Raw genomic sequence first — 17001 nt, forward strand, 5'->3', positions numbered from 1 at the left:
GCTACATAAGTAAGTGAGGGAACCCATTCACTTATTGATTATTCAAACGCGTCTCGTAATAAAATCAATAAACAAGTACTACAAGAGCGGACGTAGTGCAAATAAACGTTACCTGCATCACTGTTGTAGTCGAATAAATGCATCACTAACTAGAAACGAAAACAGGTCATGTGTTGTAAATAATTATGCTGGTTATATATACCACCCTTAAAGATCCCCGGAAGGTTACTACTTATAAGAAGCAAGGCAATGCAAAAAATTGCCCGCAGCTTCCCTCGGGGGAACACTGAGGAGGATGCGGACCATATAATTGGTTAACGGGGTGTTTAAGTGCGACTTACTTGGGTCGATGGCTAAATTGGTTAACGTGGTTGTGAAATGGGGTGTTAAATTGCGACTTACTTGGGTCAATGGCTAAATTGGTTAACGTGGTTGTAGGAGGGGGTGTTAAATGAGTGAACACGTACACACGTATGCGAAAGGGCGGCGCTGGTCGAAGGGACGTCGATCATTGTGTTTGTGGATTCGTTGGAATTCATTTCACCGCGACCTTGGACGTCGACGCGCCGTACAAAACAACCGACGAGCGGCAACTGAGCGAGCGAGCGCCGACCTTGAGTATATATACAGCACGACGGCGCATGCACTGTCAGCTGTTGAATGTTCTCGAAGCGCGACGCCACATGCGCGTCCACTGGAGAATCAGGAGAATTGTAGATGTCGAACGTGGTGTGTAGAGGAGGAAGGGTGCACAGATGGTGGAGGAGTGAAGCGCGCGCGGTGTGTAGAGGAGGAAGGGATGCACAGATGGTGGAAGAGTGGGCGACGGCGCGACGGCGCATGCGCGCGCGTCAGCTGTCGAATGTTCGAGAAGCGGTGCGGACGGCGCGGACGGCGCGGACGGCGCACTACAAGGCGCGAGTATAAGATGCTCCGCATCTAAAAATAAATGCAGCGCATAGTATCGTGCTCATGTAAACTACCGAATTGTCTTCAACACAGAACTGTAACAGCGAAGGTTATAATGTACACAGGGTGCATGTGTTTGCAAGGCATGAAAGTTTCTTCCACTGCATTTCCAAGCAGAGGAAGTTACTTTCACTGCATTCACAAGGGGCGCGTGACTGTATGGTTTAACACCCGCTTGTCAAGCAAACAACCCGGGTTCCGTCTCTGCTTGGACACAGAAATTTTGTAATTCGTTTGATTTGCATCTTTTCCATTTTCCGGTCACGCACAAATTGATCATCTTTAGATCACGACCTACGACGCAGTCACCAACACCCACACCGCTGCCGCCGGAAATCCTGCAGAACCAGCTCTTTAACGCCGTCGCGTTGAAATCGATAGCGAAACGGCCCGAACATAATCAGAGGCAAGAAATATCATCCGCCAATACAAATGTTTCAAAGGTAGATCATAGCAGAGTGTTGACAGTGACAAAAGTAGGAAAAGAAGATTGCACGCAAATATGGGTTATATATTACCAGGCATACTACCGTCCAGTTCACCTCCCTTCCCTCTGCATAACTTTTGCAATAACATAAAGTGTAGGCAAACATTTAAGCACAAAATTGTTTTACACCGGGGGCGCCAACAATGGCATGACGTAGATTCGTCACTGATATAACGTTGTTAAAAAGACGATAATGTATGAGAAAGTTCCACCGCGGTGTACTGAACCAATGACCTCGCTGTCCACCATGTTAAGTGCCTGATGCATTACCGACTAAGCAACCGAAGCTGATAAAAACGCACCGCATATCCATGAAGTGAGTGATGATGAGTGGCCGAAGCTCTGGACGTTCCATACGTCCATCCGTCCATCCACCCGTCCACCCGTCTCTCCACCCGTCTCTCCACCCGTCCGTCTGTCCACCCGTTCGTCTGTCCACCCGGCCATCCGTCCACCCATCCGTCTGCCTGCCTGCCTGCCTGCCTGTCTGTCTGTCTGTCTGTCTGTCTGTCTGTCTGTCTGTCTGTCTGTCTGTCTGTCTGTCGGTCTGTCTGTCTGTCTGTCTGTCCACAAGTCCGTCCGTTCATCCGGCCGTCCGTCTGTCCACCCGTTCGTCTGTCCACCCGGCCATACGTCCACCAATCCGTCTGCCTGCCTGCCTGCCTGCCTGCCTGCCTGCCTGCCTGCCTGCCTGCCTGCCTGTCTGTCTGCCTGCCTGTCTGTCTGTCTGTCTGTCTGTCTGTCTGTCTGTCTGTCTGTCTGTCTGTCTGTCTGTCTGTCTGTCTGTCTGTCTGTCTGTCTGTCTGTCTGTCGAAACATGTGAATGGATGCATGTATCCGGCTGTGCCCTTTAGAACGGGTGGTGGCTCACATCACCTAGCCATGAAGTTAAGTACTATCACAGTGTGTTCAAGGATTGGATTTCTCTCGCGCCTAGATTGTAGCCACCAATCAGTTAGCCTCCTCCTGGTTATTTCTACCCTTTTAAAATCTATTTTGCATTCACTGTCCCTAAAGCCCAATGCTTTAAAAAAATTTGGTGCCATTATCTTCGACTATATAGTGGAGCCTTTTACAGAACATTAAAAGATGTTCAGCCGTTTCCTCCTCCGCTGCACACGCACATATACCATGTCTGTGCCTTCGTAATTTGCTCGGTACGTCTTGGTCCGTAATACTCCCGTTCTAGCCTCGAACAGCTGAGAACTACCCCGAGAGTTATCGTAGATCTTTTCTCTTGCAATTTGCTGCCTAAAAGTTCGGTAGGTCTCCAGTAATGACTTCGTAAGCATACCCATCTTCCACACGTCCCTCTCTGTTTCCTTCCCCTTATTCTTATTCGATGTTTCCTTGTATCTCGGACTTTCGCCAATTTGTTAGGGCCAATCAATTCCCTATACTTGTCATATGTGAACCAAACGTATCAACGCCTTATAGATTGTCCGGTTATGAAGCTTTTTGTTCAGCCGCTTGCGAAGAACGAAGCAAAGTAATTGTTTACATTCGCACAGACTTGACTTATCTTTCGCACCCAATAAGTTCAAATGACGACAATCAGTACGTGCGTCTTCGTGTGAAGAAGAATGCAGTTTCGTTCTCGCTTATTGGTGGATATATATCTCCGTCATCGCGATTTGACTGCGATAGATTAAAAGACATCCTAATGAGAACCGATGGGCCTTGGATCATCACCGGTGACTTCAACGCCCATCACATGGTTTGGGGGAGCACTAGGATGAATGCCAGGGGCCGGAACATTGTTACATTCGCTTCCGATTACGAGCTTTCCATCATGAACGATGGTACCCCCACATATCTGCGGGGTCTCACGTATGGCAGTTGCCTTGACCTGACATTGGTGTCGCGGTGCTTCTCTCACAAAGTTAAGTGGTTTTGCGATATTGAGACTCATGGGAGTGATCACATACCCACCTACATGACGATAGATGGTATCATAAAAAATTTCTCTTCCGGTGTTGCAATTGGCCCTGAGTGGTCGATGTTTGCATCGCGTGTTGAGAACGCTTGCCAAGAAGGCCTCGCCTGCAGCCTGGAAAATACCATAGTGGAAGCTATGCAAGCGTCCAAATGTAAATTACCTTTTTCGTCTAAAGTAACACAGTTTGACATCGAACTGGAAAAATTACGAGTTATACGAAGGCGTGCTGAACGACGATACAGACGCACAAGATCAATTTACGATCTGAGGGAAGCAAGGCGGCTACAGAAAAAGATTCAACGACGCATTTACAAACTGGAGAGCGAACGCTGGAAAGCATTCTGCGAATCTCTAGACCCTCATAAACCGCTGTCATATATCTGGAGAACAGTTCATGGTCTTCGCTCCTCTCCGCAACAACGGCACCTTTTTAAAGCTTTGGAACTCCATCATGGAAAAAGAGAACTTGAGGTGGCTGAAGAATTTTGCACGAGAGTTACCGGGAATATTATGAACGAGAGCATCGACGCCGTGATCGTTCCTGAGACGCGATTACCAGAAATGGACATTCCGTTCACCATGGAAGAACTGGAAGGTGCGTTAGTCGCTTCTAAGCGCATGTCATCGCCAGGTCCTGATGGTATTACTTATAGTGCGTTGGGACACCTTGGACAAAAAGCCAGAAAAGAACTTTTAACATGCTTCAACAACTCCTGGCTCAGCGGCAGGGTTCCCCGAGAATGAGTGAGTGAGTGAGTGAAACAACTTTATTCGGTCCACAATAGACGCGAGTAAACTCAGCGTCACCTGGCTAGGCCCACTCGGGGACCATCTGGTTAAACCTGATGGCCCTCGCGCGGGCCCTCTGGACGGCCAGGATTTGAGAGGTCTGGTCCTGGGCCTTAATGAGTCGCTTCATTTCCTCTTGGGTGAAAGGGGGGCCGGCAGAGGCGCAGCCCCACAGTACATGCTCGAAGTCCGCATAACCACCACACAGGGGGCAGTCCGGGCTTGGAAACCGTTCAGGGTACATTGTGTGCAGTGCCGCAGGGCTCGGGTAAGTGTTTGTTTGTAGCAGTCGGAGAGTAACAGCTTGGGCCCTGCATAGCGAGGAGTGTGGTAGAGGCAGCAGTCTTCTTGACAGATAGTGGTGCTTGCATATCTCGTTGTACGAGCAGAGAGGCTCAGGGCGCCCAGGAGATGACGCGTTACCCGGCACACGGTCAGTCAAACCTCGTGCAGCCGAGTGCGCCTCCTCGTTGGGATTGAGCGAGGCACCCTCAATGCTTCCAAGGTGCGCAGGAAACCAGACCAATGAGTGATTTTTGAGGTCTTTGACTTTTTGAATAATCTGTAGGACCTGGGGAGCCACCATGCCCATCTGGAAGGCCTTGATAGCGGCCTTGGAGTCTGAATAAATTGTGTCATGTACACCGTCCGTCAATGCAAGAGCAATGGCAACCTGCTCTGCAATGCTGGAACTAGAATTGCGAATGGTAGCGCAGCTGATGACTCTGCAATCACAGTCGACGACCACTGAGGAGAAGGCTTCTTCTTGAATGTACGAAGCAGCATCGACGAAGCAGGCTCGATCCTTGTCCAAGCGGGCACTGGCGAGCAAAGATTTACCCCTGGCTCGTCTTCGTGCTTCGTTGTAGGTTGGATGCATATTGCGCGGCATCCGCGCAATCTGGATGTTGGATCTTACGTCGTTGGGCAGCTTCACAGCGTCAGAACCGACAACCGTGGGGTTTCGTCCCAGCATGCCGAGTATGGCTCTACTCGCTGGGGTGCCAGACAGTCTGACAAACTGTGCAAACTCTTGGGCTTCGACAATTTCTTTGAACGTGTTGTGGATTCCCAACTTCAGGAGGTCTTCCGTGTGTGTTCGAACGGGAATGCCAAGGGCCAGCTTGAAGACTCTTCTGATTAGGGCATTGATTTTGTTGCGCTGCGACACGAGCTAGTTGTGCATAGCCGCCGAATAAGCGAGGTGGCATAGCACGAATGAGTGGATAATCCGGATCAGATTGTCCTCCCTGATTCCGCGGTGCCTGTTAGCGATTCTTCGAATCAGTCCGAGGGCGCTTTCGGTCTTGGAACAAATGCGTTTGACGGCGGCTCCATTGGCTCCGTTAGACTCGATAAACATTCCAAGGACCCTGATAGTGTCCACCCGCGGAACTGGGGAGCCGTTACCGGTGAATAACGTAATGTGGCTTTCCAATGCAGGCTTCCAGGACCGGTGAGAACCGCCTCTGGGCCTCTCCTTATACAGTAAGAGCTCGGATTTAGCGGGCGAGCATCTTAGCCCGGTGGGGATGAGATAGCGCTCCGTCACATCGATGGCCTCTTGCAAAGCACTCTCGACCTGACCCTCACATCCGCTGAGGCACCAGATGGTGATGTCGTCTGCGTAGATCGTGTGGTTAATGTTCGGGATTTTGTTCAAGGCCCTCGACAGGTTGATCATGCAGATATTGAACAGCGTCGGGGAGATCACCGCCCCCTGAGGTGTCCCTTTTGGCCCAAGGGTAATTTCGTGGGTCAAAAAATCGTCAATCTTCAGTCTTGTGGATCGCGACGAAAGGAAGGAGCGCACAAAATTGTACGCCCGCTTGCCGACGTGAAACTCAGACAAGCTCTTGAGAATAAAGGCGTGTGATATGTTGTCAAAAGCCTTTTCCAAATCCAATCCAAGAATCGCCTTGGTGTCGGTGGAGCCGGAGTCAATGACTTGGTGCTTGTCCCCGAGAATGGAAAATAAGTCGATTAATACCACTTTTGAAATCGGGAAAATCACCATTGGACTTGACAGCGTATCGCCCTATTGCCCTCGCAAGTTGCCTCGGAAAAAGTGATGGAAAGAATGGTTCTATTTTGTCTCGAGTGGTACTTAAAACGATACACCAAATACCCTTCTTGCATGGCAGGCTTTCGTCGGGGCCGCTCCTTCATTGACTGTGTCCTTGACTTATCGACATTTGTTCAACAAGAAAAAAGTCGCAAGCGCATATCAGTGGCACTCTTTCTTGACGTGAAGGGTGCATATAATAATGTAGCTCACGATGCCATCCTCACTTCTCTCGCAGCAATGGGCATTGGTGGACGAATGTTTCAATGGATAAAAGATTATATAACTGGCAGGGGTTTCTTTGTATAAACATATGAGGGTACAAATGCCCAACATTACACCTACTGCGGAGTACCTCAGGGAGGTGTTTTAAGCCCCACATTGTTCAATGTGGCCCTCATTGGTCTGGTGAAGGTTCTGCCAAAGTCGGTGTGCCTATCTATATACGCCGATGATATTTGCCTCTGGAGTGCTACAGTTACTCGCCCTCAGGTGTGTGCACGAATACAGCGGGCAGCAACCCTCACAACAGCCTACCTTCAGAAACAAGGCCTAAATATATCAACTGTGAAGTGAGCGTTGATGGCGTTTACACGCAAACCAATGACGCCATACCCTGTTTACATCAATGGGCAGAGTGTCAAATATGCACGGACGCATCGTTTCCTGGGCATTATAATCAACAGAAGTCTTTCGTGGAGCCCACATTGTGCGTACTTGAAGAAGAGACTGCTATCTATTGTACATATCATGAAATTCTTGTGCGGTAAAGCATGGGGAACTTCTGTGGCCTCCATGCTACAGCTGTACAGGGCCCTATTTCTGGGTCTATTGCGCTGCAGCTGGCCGGTACTGACTAACACTTGCAAATCGAATACTCATTCATTGGAGAGTTTGCAGGGTCAGGCACTGCGTGTCTGCCTAGAACTGCCCCGATGTGCTTCTACTTATGCCACAATGATGCTTGCCAAAGACCATCCGGTCAGGACATATATAGTTGTGGATTGCCTCATAGTTCACATTCGACATGCTAGCCGTGTCTCCGACCACCACTTGGCCCTTCTACCTTCCGGAAGACCACGTGCTACGTTTTCAGACGTCATAGCCAAGTACCTAAACAGCATTCCATAAGGATGTACGCCAGCTGCGAGAACGGCATGTCCTTTGTGGTGCCTCGACCAGCCGCAAGTACGTCTAGAAATTCCGGGAATCAAAAAGAAAAGCAGTCACTCCAGAGTAGCATTGAAGCAAGCAACACTGCTATTATTATATGAGTTGTACTTAGACCGAACGCAGATATACACTGATGGGTCCGTCTCGTCCAGCAGCTCATCAGGTGCCGCTGTAATTCCGGCTGTAGAAATGACAATCAAGTTTAAGTTGTCGCATATGACTACATCTACGGCATCAGAGCTTGTTGCCATAAGGGCTGCTTTACAATATCTCGTTCAAGAACGTCCAGGAAAATGGGTCATATTCTGTGATTCGAAGGAAGCGCTTCAGAGTTTGCAGTCTGCCATGCGTAGGACGAGTCATGACCAACTGGTACAAGAAATAAGACATTGCCATCATAAAGCTCTAGCACGAGGGCATGATATTATATACCAATGGCTGCCTGGACATATCGTTATTACCGGAAATCAATTAGCCGATGATGCAGCCCGCTCAGCCCATGAAGAAACCCGTGTAGTCCCAATTCCTCTATCAAGGAATGATGCAGCAAGACAACTTTACCTGCTGGCTCGAGATCTCACACGCACGTTCTGGTCGTCTACCAGCTTCTAAAGGTGTCAATTTTATGAACTGGATCCTTCGCTCAAGCTAAAGCTACCTCACAATTTTCCCGCTCCGATGCAACACTGTTATGCCGCCTTTGGTTGGGTGTTGCATTTACAAAGGTGTACTCCTTTCGCATTTGTATGGCAGACACTTCTACATGCGACTACTGCGGAGCTGAAGAGACCATCGAACACGTCCTGTGCAGCTGCGCTTGCTACGACACACAGCGATGCCAGCTCCGGATGGTTTTGAATCGCCTTGACCCCGGACCATTTTGTGTGCAGAAGATACTAGGACCTTGGGCATCTGCCTCAGTTGCGCAGAAAGCAACTAAAGCACTGCTACTTTACCTGAAGTCAACAAACCTGAGCGACCGCTTGTACACTGTGTGTGCTCCCCGAGTGTGCTCGTGATTGTGTGTACCTTCTCATCTTTCTGCAACCTCTTTTCTCCTCTTTATCTCTTCCCCAGTGCAGGGTAGCAAACCGGATGTGCGTCTGGTTAACCTCCCTGCCTTTCCTTGCATCTTTATCTCTCTCTCTCTCTTCCTTTTGTCTTCAATCGGTATTCTGCTGTTGTCTAAATACTTGCTTGACAATCTTCTAGTTTGTTTCGTGCATTGTGTATCGACATTCTACATGTACAAGTAACTGAAAACGTTCCTTTCCCAATGCTCCTCTCCCATGTTTCTCAATAACTCCTCAAATGATATATTGCTGCTAGCTTCCCTGCACTCACACGATATCCATCTCATGTCACTCTGTACGCCCTAATTTGGGGTATTACCGTATGCGCCCAAAGCAAGTCTACCTATGCCACGATGTTTAATTTCCAATCTTGCTTGAACTTCTGATTTCATGCAGGAGACCGCGTTGCTGAAAGTCAAACCCGGGACCATAACACCTTTGGGAATTCCTCTCACAACGTTATACCTATTGTAATTCCACAGTGCCCTATTTTTCATTACAGCTGCATTACTGGTACCCTTTGTCATTACGTATCTTTCGTGCTCCCTTAGATACTAAGCCCCGTTATTTATTGATACGCCCAAGTATTCGTATTTGTCTACTATTTCTAGCATGAATTCCTGTATCTTGTGCTCACTGCCTTTGTTATGACTAAAAATAATGATTGTCTACTTTTCTCTGCTGAGCTTCAAATTTATTCTGTCTTCCTCATTACCACAGATGTCTATCAATACCTGCAGATATTCATTGTGTCGACTAATGATACTACATCATCGCCATGCATCAATTCTGGTAATGACTGCTCAATGCATTTTCCTCGCTTGGCAAAAGAAAGGCTGAAGCCGAGTCGACTTTCCTATATTTCGGCTTCTATTCTCTGTAGATACAGCTAAATAACAAAGGTGACAAAAGATATCCCTGTAGAAGCCCGCGTTGTATCTCTACAGGTTCAGATACCTGTTCTTCCCATTTGATAACTACCTTTTTACTTTTATAGATATCTTTTAGAAGATTAGTTATTCCATCTTCGACATATAGTGTGTCCAGTATTCCCCACAAGTCTTCTTCAATCACACTATTGTAAGCTCCCTTGATATCTAGAAATGCCAGCCACAGGGGCCCGAGTTCTTTTTCCGCTATTTCAATACACTGCATCAATGAAAACCGATTGTCCTCCAACCTCCTTCGTTTACGGAACCAATTGTGTAGTTCTCACAGCAACCCCTGATTCTCCACACATGTCTGTAGTATTTCCTTTACAATCTGCATCACCAGTCTTTAAACTACTGATGTCACTGTTATAGGACGTTAGTTGTTTATATCTGTTTTGTCCCCCTTCCCTTTATAGATAATGCTCATCCTGCTTAGTTTCCACCCATTGAGAGCTTCGCCATTCATTGTTGCCTTGCTCACTGCCTCTCTTATAGTTTGCTTAGAGTTTGGTCCTAGTTTCTTTATTAGCATAACTGGGATGCCATCAGGGTCTATTGATGTGCTATTAGGAACTCGTTTCTCTTCCCTTTCCTACACTCGTTGTCCCAGTGGAGCCACTAAGCTAATTGGTCCACCGTCATCTGCTATGGTGAATGCAGTGCTTTCTTGGTGTTTATATTTTTCTGTAAATATTGTTTTATATATTCCATTGCCTCATCCCCTTCTAGTCTGACCCCTTCAACTATAGTAATAATCCTGTTTTATTCTCGTCCTATTACTCAGTGAATTGAAATGGCTCTAAAACTTTGCAACTGCCTTACTATCCTTTTTTGTTTACTTCCGCCATCAATTGGGTCCCCTTTCTTGTAATCTTTCCACTGATCAAATCAAACGCTTCCCTTCTGCAGCTGAAAAAGTTATCCCATTCTCTTTTGACATCCTCTTCTGGTTCATCCTCTTCTGGTTCACTATGGCTCCCTTAACTTCCCCATCCCACCAGCTCTTGTGTTTGTCTGCTTATCTCAGTTGGTTTGACTCGTACCTTAGTAAGCTCTAACTCAAACAATCGAGTTAGATTTGTGTATGTTCACTCTATTTTAATATCCTTGGTGATTATTTTCTCAATCTCTCTACTTTCTATTTCTGTTTGGCTTTCTGAATAAATATTACCTTGTGGTTGCTCGTAATGTTTCTTTTCCAATTTCATTTCTCTTCTAAAACACATCTTGATACGTTTGTAATCACTACCCAAGCTTCTGGACCCGTATTCATTTATGTTAATCACCTTTAGCCGATCATACATCTCATGTGACATTATTGCGTAAACTATCGTCGACAAAAGTCTTACCACCTCCCATGTTATCTGCCCTTCGCATTTCACGTTGCTGTTGCAAATGATTGAATCATGCCTTTCACACATATCCATTGGCATTCTGCATGTTGGGTCAGTATATCCATCCATATCTTCTATTTGTAAATTCATATTTTTAAATATAATTGCCTCGCACTCTTCTCCTAATTCGTCAATGTCATTTCCTATGCACTGCACCATTTATTGGTTTTTCTCTCCGGCATTTGCCTCCGTCCACAAGTATACAAACCCCAGTAGCGTCATTTCCCTGCCACTTTCCCGTTTAGCCATAAATGTTCCTTGCACTCCTGCTTGACCCTTTGCCAGTCTGTACTTTTATGAAGGAATGCCCAAATACCAGCCATCTTTACACTGCCTCCTGTTGTATTACAATATTCCTACGCGTAGTCCGGATTGTTAGGAGGTTGTTCCATGTCCCTAAGATGTGTTTCTACAAAACCACATACCATCGGCCTCTCGTCCCTTAGCTGTTCTATCTTTTCCCACTTCTGCCTATTTCTGCCACCCAGCATGTAAATATACCCCACGTCTGAATTGGCTCGGCCCTCGTCGACACGTCTATTTCTGCCCCGGACTCTATGGGTCTTAGATATTGGTGCCACTTAGGAATAGTATCTGTCTATACCACCTGTGAAAGAGTCCCCCTGGTTGCTTTCCTCGTTTTTAGCTATGCTGCACCCTGAAGGGCCCGCGTGCCCCCCAAAAAGCTACTGCGCATTCTGCAAGTCGCCAGCAAACCTCATCGAAGTGAATCCTGTCTCTGAACCCCCCCCTCCCCACCTATGTACATTTCTTTTTATTTTCACCACTTCAAAGCCTTTCTCTAGACTCATCCGCCATATCTCTTGGTTTGCGTAGAAATCGCTTTTTGCAGGTTGCCGTCACGCACCGGTACCTCCAGTATCGCACATATCACTACCTGTACCTGAGGAGAAATGACGTGCATGTCATCGACCCCTTTCGCCAGTGTTGTTGCTAGTCCTGCCGTATCTTCATTTAAGACATCGTTCAAACCACCTGCAATTATCACGAGGTTTCGTCCATCAGCTGTACTTTTGAGTTTTGTGCTTGCCTGCCTCATCACTGCTTCCAGCTTGCGTCCTGGAAACGTCCCTACTGCCACCCTCATGTCGCCTTCTACCCTCTTTTTGATTGATTCTGCGCATCAATTTAAATTCAAATCCCCAGTGATTATCACGCGCTGTGACTTTTCAGCTGGGGCGTCCTTCACCTAGGGGTTACTTGCATTTGGAATGCCGTCTGCTTTGTCCTCTCCCAGCCCCACCACTTCCTTGATGAAGCTGGGTCTTGAGACCATTGAATTGGCTGAACCTGTTTTTTTTTCTAACTTGCTTGCTCTTTCTTCTCCACCGTTCTGGTTGCCGGTGCCCTACCGTTCTCTCCATCGGCCACTACTTTGTTCACCTTCGCTAGTTTCTCCTCGGTGGTTTTGAGCCTTTCTTCCATAGCCCTCATTTTCTCTTTGTCTGTCGCCAACGCAGTCTCCAGCTCGGTGATTCTCGTCAGCAATTCCGTACGGGCAACCATCATTTAATCTATTTTCGCTCGATTTCACATTACCTACGCTTAGCGTCAGCCTCTTTTTCATTCGCGTCTTCACTTCGATTCATTTTCAAACCCACCCCGCATCCTGAACAATTTCAGTTTTTTTAGTCATGTTTTGTTGATACCAATTGTTCCTATGAATTGTCCCACTCGATAACTACAAAACACGGTTCACGACAAGCCCTGCCCTACGAAAAAAAGTCTAAGCTCTACTACAAAATTTTGCGTGTTCGGTGTATGTGCACCTCCCCCGCGGGGTGGTAAGAGGAAAAAACACAAACACAGACACACAAACTATTATGTACCTGGTGCCTTACCCCCGAAAAAGCCGTACAATGCAATAAGTGCTGGAAAGGTTTTAACTGCTGCCTTATTAATTACAAAAGCAAGCTCGAAACATGCAAAACCACTTGTCTGCGCAGTCGATTAAGAGCACCCGAAAAACACGCCCATCCACTATGCCAGTCGAAACAGAGCTCTAAATGAATTGCGTGAGTGATGTCAGTGCCATCTAGTGAACACTTCGCGTACTAGGGGTGGCTGCGACAACTACGCCAGACAAGCCTACGCGTTAAGGAGCTTCGTCCCTGAAACACACTCCAAACACGCCTTATGTCCCTCAAATATTTTCTTTCACGCGGTGCTCTTTGTTGAGGAGGCTTGGAGGGGCGGTTCGGTGCCGTCGCCAGTGAATAGTGCAGGCAAGTAATGCGCCATCATACTTATTAGTGCCAATAAAGAACGATTCAGAGACAACGCAGTTAAAGTATTGCCTGCGAGATTCGCAATCTCAGAAGGCATGGTTCAATCGTATACCAATACCCGTGAAATGCACAGGCCGCGCTAAGCATCGAGGAGTCACCCGAGACAAAGTTACACTCTCTACGTTACAGCATGTGACGGCTCCTTGTCAGAGTGGTTCAGCTCTCCCATGCACCGACACTGGTTCTCCACCCCCAACTCCTACGAGTGCGATAGCCCCGTTTAAAAGCTTCCCCAATAAGTGCTGCAGGAAGACAATTTTGTCGGCATTAGTTGGGTCAGGGAGGCCAGCGGCACTTGGAGCGCCTGCCTGTTCACCCTCAAGCAACTAATGTCTGCCTCCCGTGTTCCTGAAGAGGAGTGTGTTAGTGTATGCATGAGCACAGCGAAAGGCTACCCCATAACTCTGGAGCGCACATGGTGCCGTTTCTCTCCTGGGCTTGAGTACGTGTTTATCATCTGGTTGTTGATGCCATCTTTGCGTGGATTTATGATACACTACGTCCAGGTGTATGTTAACAACCTCAACTACCACAGCAATTAAGCCATGATCATGGGCGTTTGTCGTTGTGATACAACTGCGCGACTACAACAAAGCTTCAACGTGGGTGCATTGATATTAGGCGCCGTTAAGGCTGCGAAACTCCAAAAAAAAACATTGTGTAAGCTCTCACCTAGTATAACTACAAAACAAGCACATATTTGAACACGCGAGTCGTTTACGTGTTGTACCAATTTGAATGACAGAGATATAAGCAATGTTATGTTAATTTTACACTTCTTTTACGTTCCGACCGTGTACATGGTCCTATTCACGATAGCTAAATGCTTCCGCCTTTTTTTTCTTAGCTTTATTGTACACATTGTAAACGCTTGCATGGGTAGATAGTTAAAAATGAAACCGAGCGGATTCATAATTTTCCTTGCTCATTTTTTGGAGTAAATTGTTCATGATCAATTGTGGGGACGTGTTCTCCATAGACATTTCACATGACATTGTTTACATCAGGTGCGAACTTACATATATTGAGCATCCAGTAACACCGGACGACAGCAACCAATACGTGTGCCTGACAGTTAAGCGTAAGAACAAGAACTTCGCGCTAGTACCAGTATATATTTTGCCTTCAGGCCGCTTCAACTCAGCAAGATTAAGCGCCATTATATCAGCGACACCTGGTACATGGATTATTACCGGTGATTTTAACGCTCATCACCCCCTGTGGGGAAGCCAGAAGATGGACCGTCGGGGAAGAGATGTGTCCTCCTTTGCATCTGACCACCAACTATATTGTTTAAATGACGGCACTCCCACGTTTTCACGGGGTCTGACATATAGTAGCTGTCTCGACCTAACTTTTGTGTCAAGTAGCCTAAGTACCAAGGTGCAGTGGTTTGCGGACAATGAAACGCATGACAGTGACCACATCCCCACCTAAATAATGATCAAGGGGCTAAGCAAGTCGCAAATCGCGCCCACTTCACGGATAGACTGGTCAAAGTACAGATCATTCACAGAGAAGCAATGCGAGAGAAACCAAGAAGGTTCTCTTGAAAGCCTAGAAGGTATAATGAAGGCCGCTATCTAAGAGGCAACGTTTAATTGTGGACCTTTGCCAGATTTTTGCAAATATGAGGTGGAGTTAGAGCGACTTCGCGCAATCCGTCGTCGCGCCGAACGACGTCATAGGCGCACGAAATCTATCTACGACTTGGGGGAAGCGAGACGTCTACAAAAGAAGATTCAACGTCGAATCAATGCACCACAGTCGCTACGATGGAAGTCACTATGCGAGTCGCTCGATCCCCACAGACCTCTTTCGCAAATATGGAGAATAATCCGCGGCTCACGAACATTGCCACAACAGCATCGTCCGTTCAAACGCCTTGCTCTCCACCAAGGCCGGCGTCAAATCAATGTAGCGGAAGACTTCTGTGCCAGCGTTGCAAACAAAGGGTCCGCGATCAACATGAGTAACCTACGAAACGCGCCGGTGTCCAGAGACACTCGGATGGACAATATGTTTTCTCTAGAGGAGCTTCAGGCAGCATTGGCAGCATGCCAGCGCTCGTCATCACCTGGACCCGATGGAGTCACTTGCATGGCCCTTGCTAACCTAGGACGAACAGCTCGGCGTGCCCTTCTAGCTGTATACAATGACTCGTGGAGCAACGGTTTGGTTCCTCCTTCGTGGAAGTGCAGCCGCCTTGTGCCCCTGCTCAAACCAGGCAAATCGCCTCTGGACATGGCCTCCTATCGCCCCATCGCGCTTGCCAGCTGTTTTGGAAAGGTGATGGAGAGAATGGTGCTGACTCGCCTGGAGTGGTACTTGGAACATAACAATATATACCCCGATGCTTTGACCGGCTTTCGACGTGGACGGTCTTCCATAGACAATGTTGTTGATTTTGTCACGTCTGTACAACAGCAGAAAAGCCTAAAGAGATTATCAGCGGCACTTTTCTTGGATATTAAGGCTGCATACGACAATGTACTACATGAAACCATCCTGGACGCCTTGGGCAGCATTGGATTGGGAGGCCGCGTTTACCAATGGATCTACAGCTATTTGAAGGACAGAACCTTCTTCGTTCAGACAGAAGATGGCGCAACAAGGCAACATCATACTTATCGCGGCGTACCTTAATGTGGGGTCCTAAGCCCCATACTTTTCAACCTTGCGCTCATCGGCCTCGTTGACGTCCTGCAACACTCCGTACATCTGTCGATATACGCGGACGACAACTGCATCTGGGTATCAGGGGTCACGCGTCTACACCTACGAGTCAGGCTTCAGACAGCGGCTACACTGACGTCAAACTACCTTCAAGGACGAGGACTGGAGCTGTCATCTGAGAAATGCTCACTGGTTGCGTTTACGCGCAAGACAATGACGCCATACCGCATCAGAATTGATGGACACACAATCAGCTATCAAAAGACTCACCGTTTCCTGGGAGTAATAATAGATCGTGATTTGTCTTGGAGCCCTCATATCACTTACATGAAGAAGAAACTGACCATGATCACCCACATCCTAAGGTCTCTTGCGCGAAAATCATGGGGTGCATCGGTACGAGCCATGCTTCAACTGTATGCTGCACTTTTTCTTGGCTTCATGCGCTACAGCCTACCTGTGCTTGGCAAGGCCCGCATAACAAACGTACACGTCCTCCAGTCATTGCAAGCTCAAGCACTGAGAATATGCTTCGGGCTGCCGAGAGGCGCATCCTCAGCAGCGACTGTCACAATCGCTCATGAACACCCTATCACAACCTACATTCGTGTCGATGCTTTAAGAACACACATAAGACATGCCACCCGGATTCAATCGCATCACCTCGCCTCCCTTCCAATTTGCAGGCCACGCTCTGCGTTCTGCTCTATTATTGCCCCACATCGCACGGTGATTACCACGAACTTCACGCACGCAGCAAGGCTGTCGTTATTATTGTGGTGTCTACATCCACTGGAAGCCCTGATAACCATCCCCGGAATGCAAAAGAAGAAAAATTTGCCAAATTTGGCGCTAAAAGAAACAACATTACTGTTTCTGCATGAGAAACACAGTGGACGCATTCACATCTACACGGATGGGTCGGTCACTTCAACAAGTTCAACAGGCGCAGTAGTAATTCCGGAGAAATCCATGACGATAAAGTTCAGGACCTCACATCTGACATCATCCACGGCGGCAGAACTCGCCGCCATTCGTGCTGCTCTGGAGTTCCTAGTTGAAGAACCGTTACAGACATGGTCAGTATTCTCCGACTCCAAAGCAGCTCTCCAGGGCATTGCCTCGCCATATCGTCATGAACCAAACGAACAGCTAATTGCTGAAATACGACTGCTTCATCACCGGGCTATAGAGA

The 17001-nt window shown here is 47.5% G+C and overlaps 1 protein-coding gene across 1 annotated transcript in view; it reads right to left on the reverse strand.

Annotated features, from left to right (window-relative positions):
* The window catches only part of LOC142774850 (cell adhesion molecule Dscam1-like), a 331807-nt gene that overhangs the window by 276925 nt on the left and 37881 nt on the right, over positions 1-17001 (reverse strand). The window lies entirely within an intron of this gene.

Source organism: Rhipicephalus microplus, chromosome 2 (genome assembly GCF_043290135.1).
Source record: "Rhipicephalus microplus isolate Deutch F79 chromosome 2, USDA_Rmic, whole genome shotgun sequence".
Classification (NCBI taxonomy): Eukaryota; Metazoa; Arthropoda; class Arachnida; order Ixodida; family Ixodidae; genus Rhipicephalus; species Rhipicephalus microplus.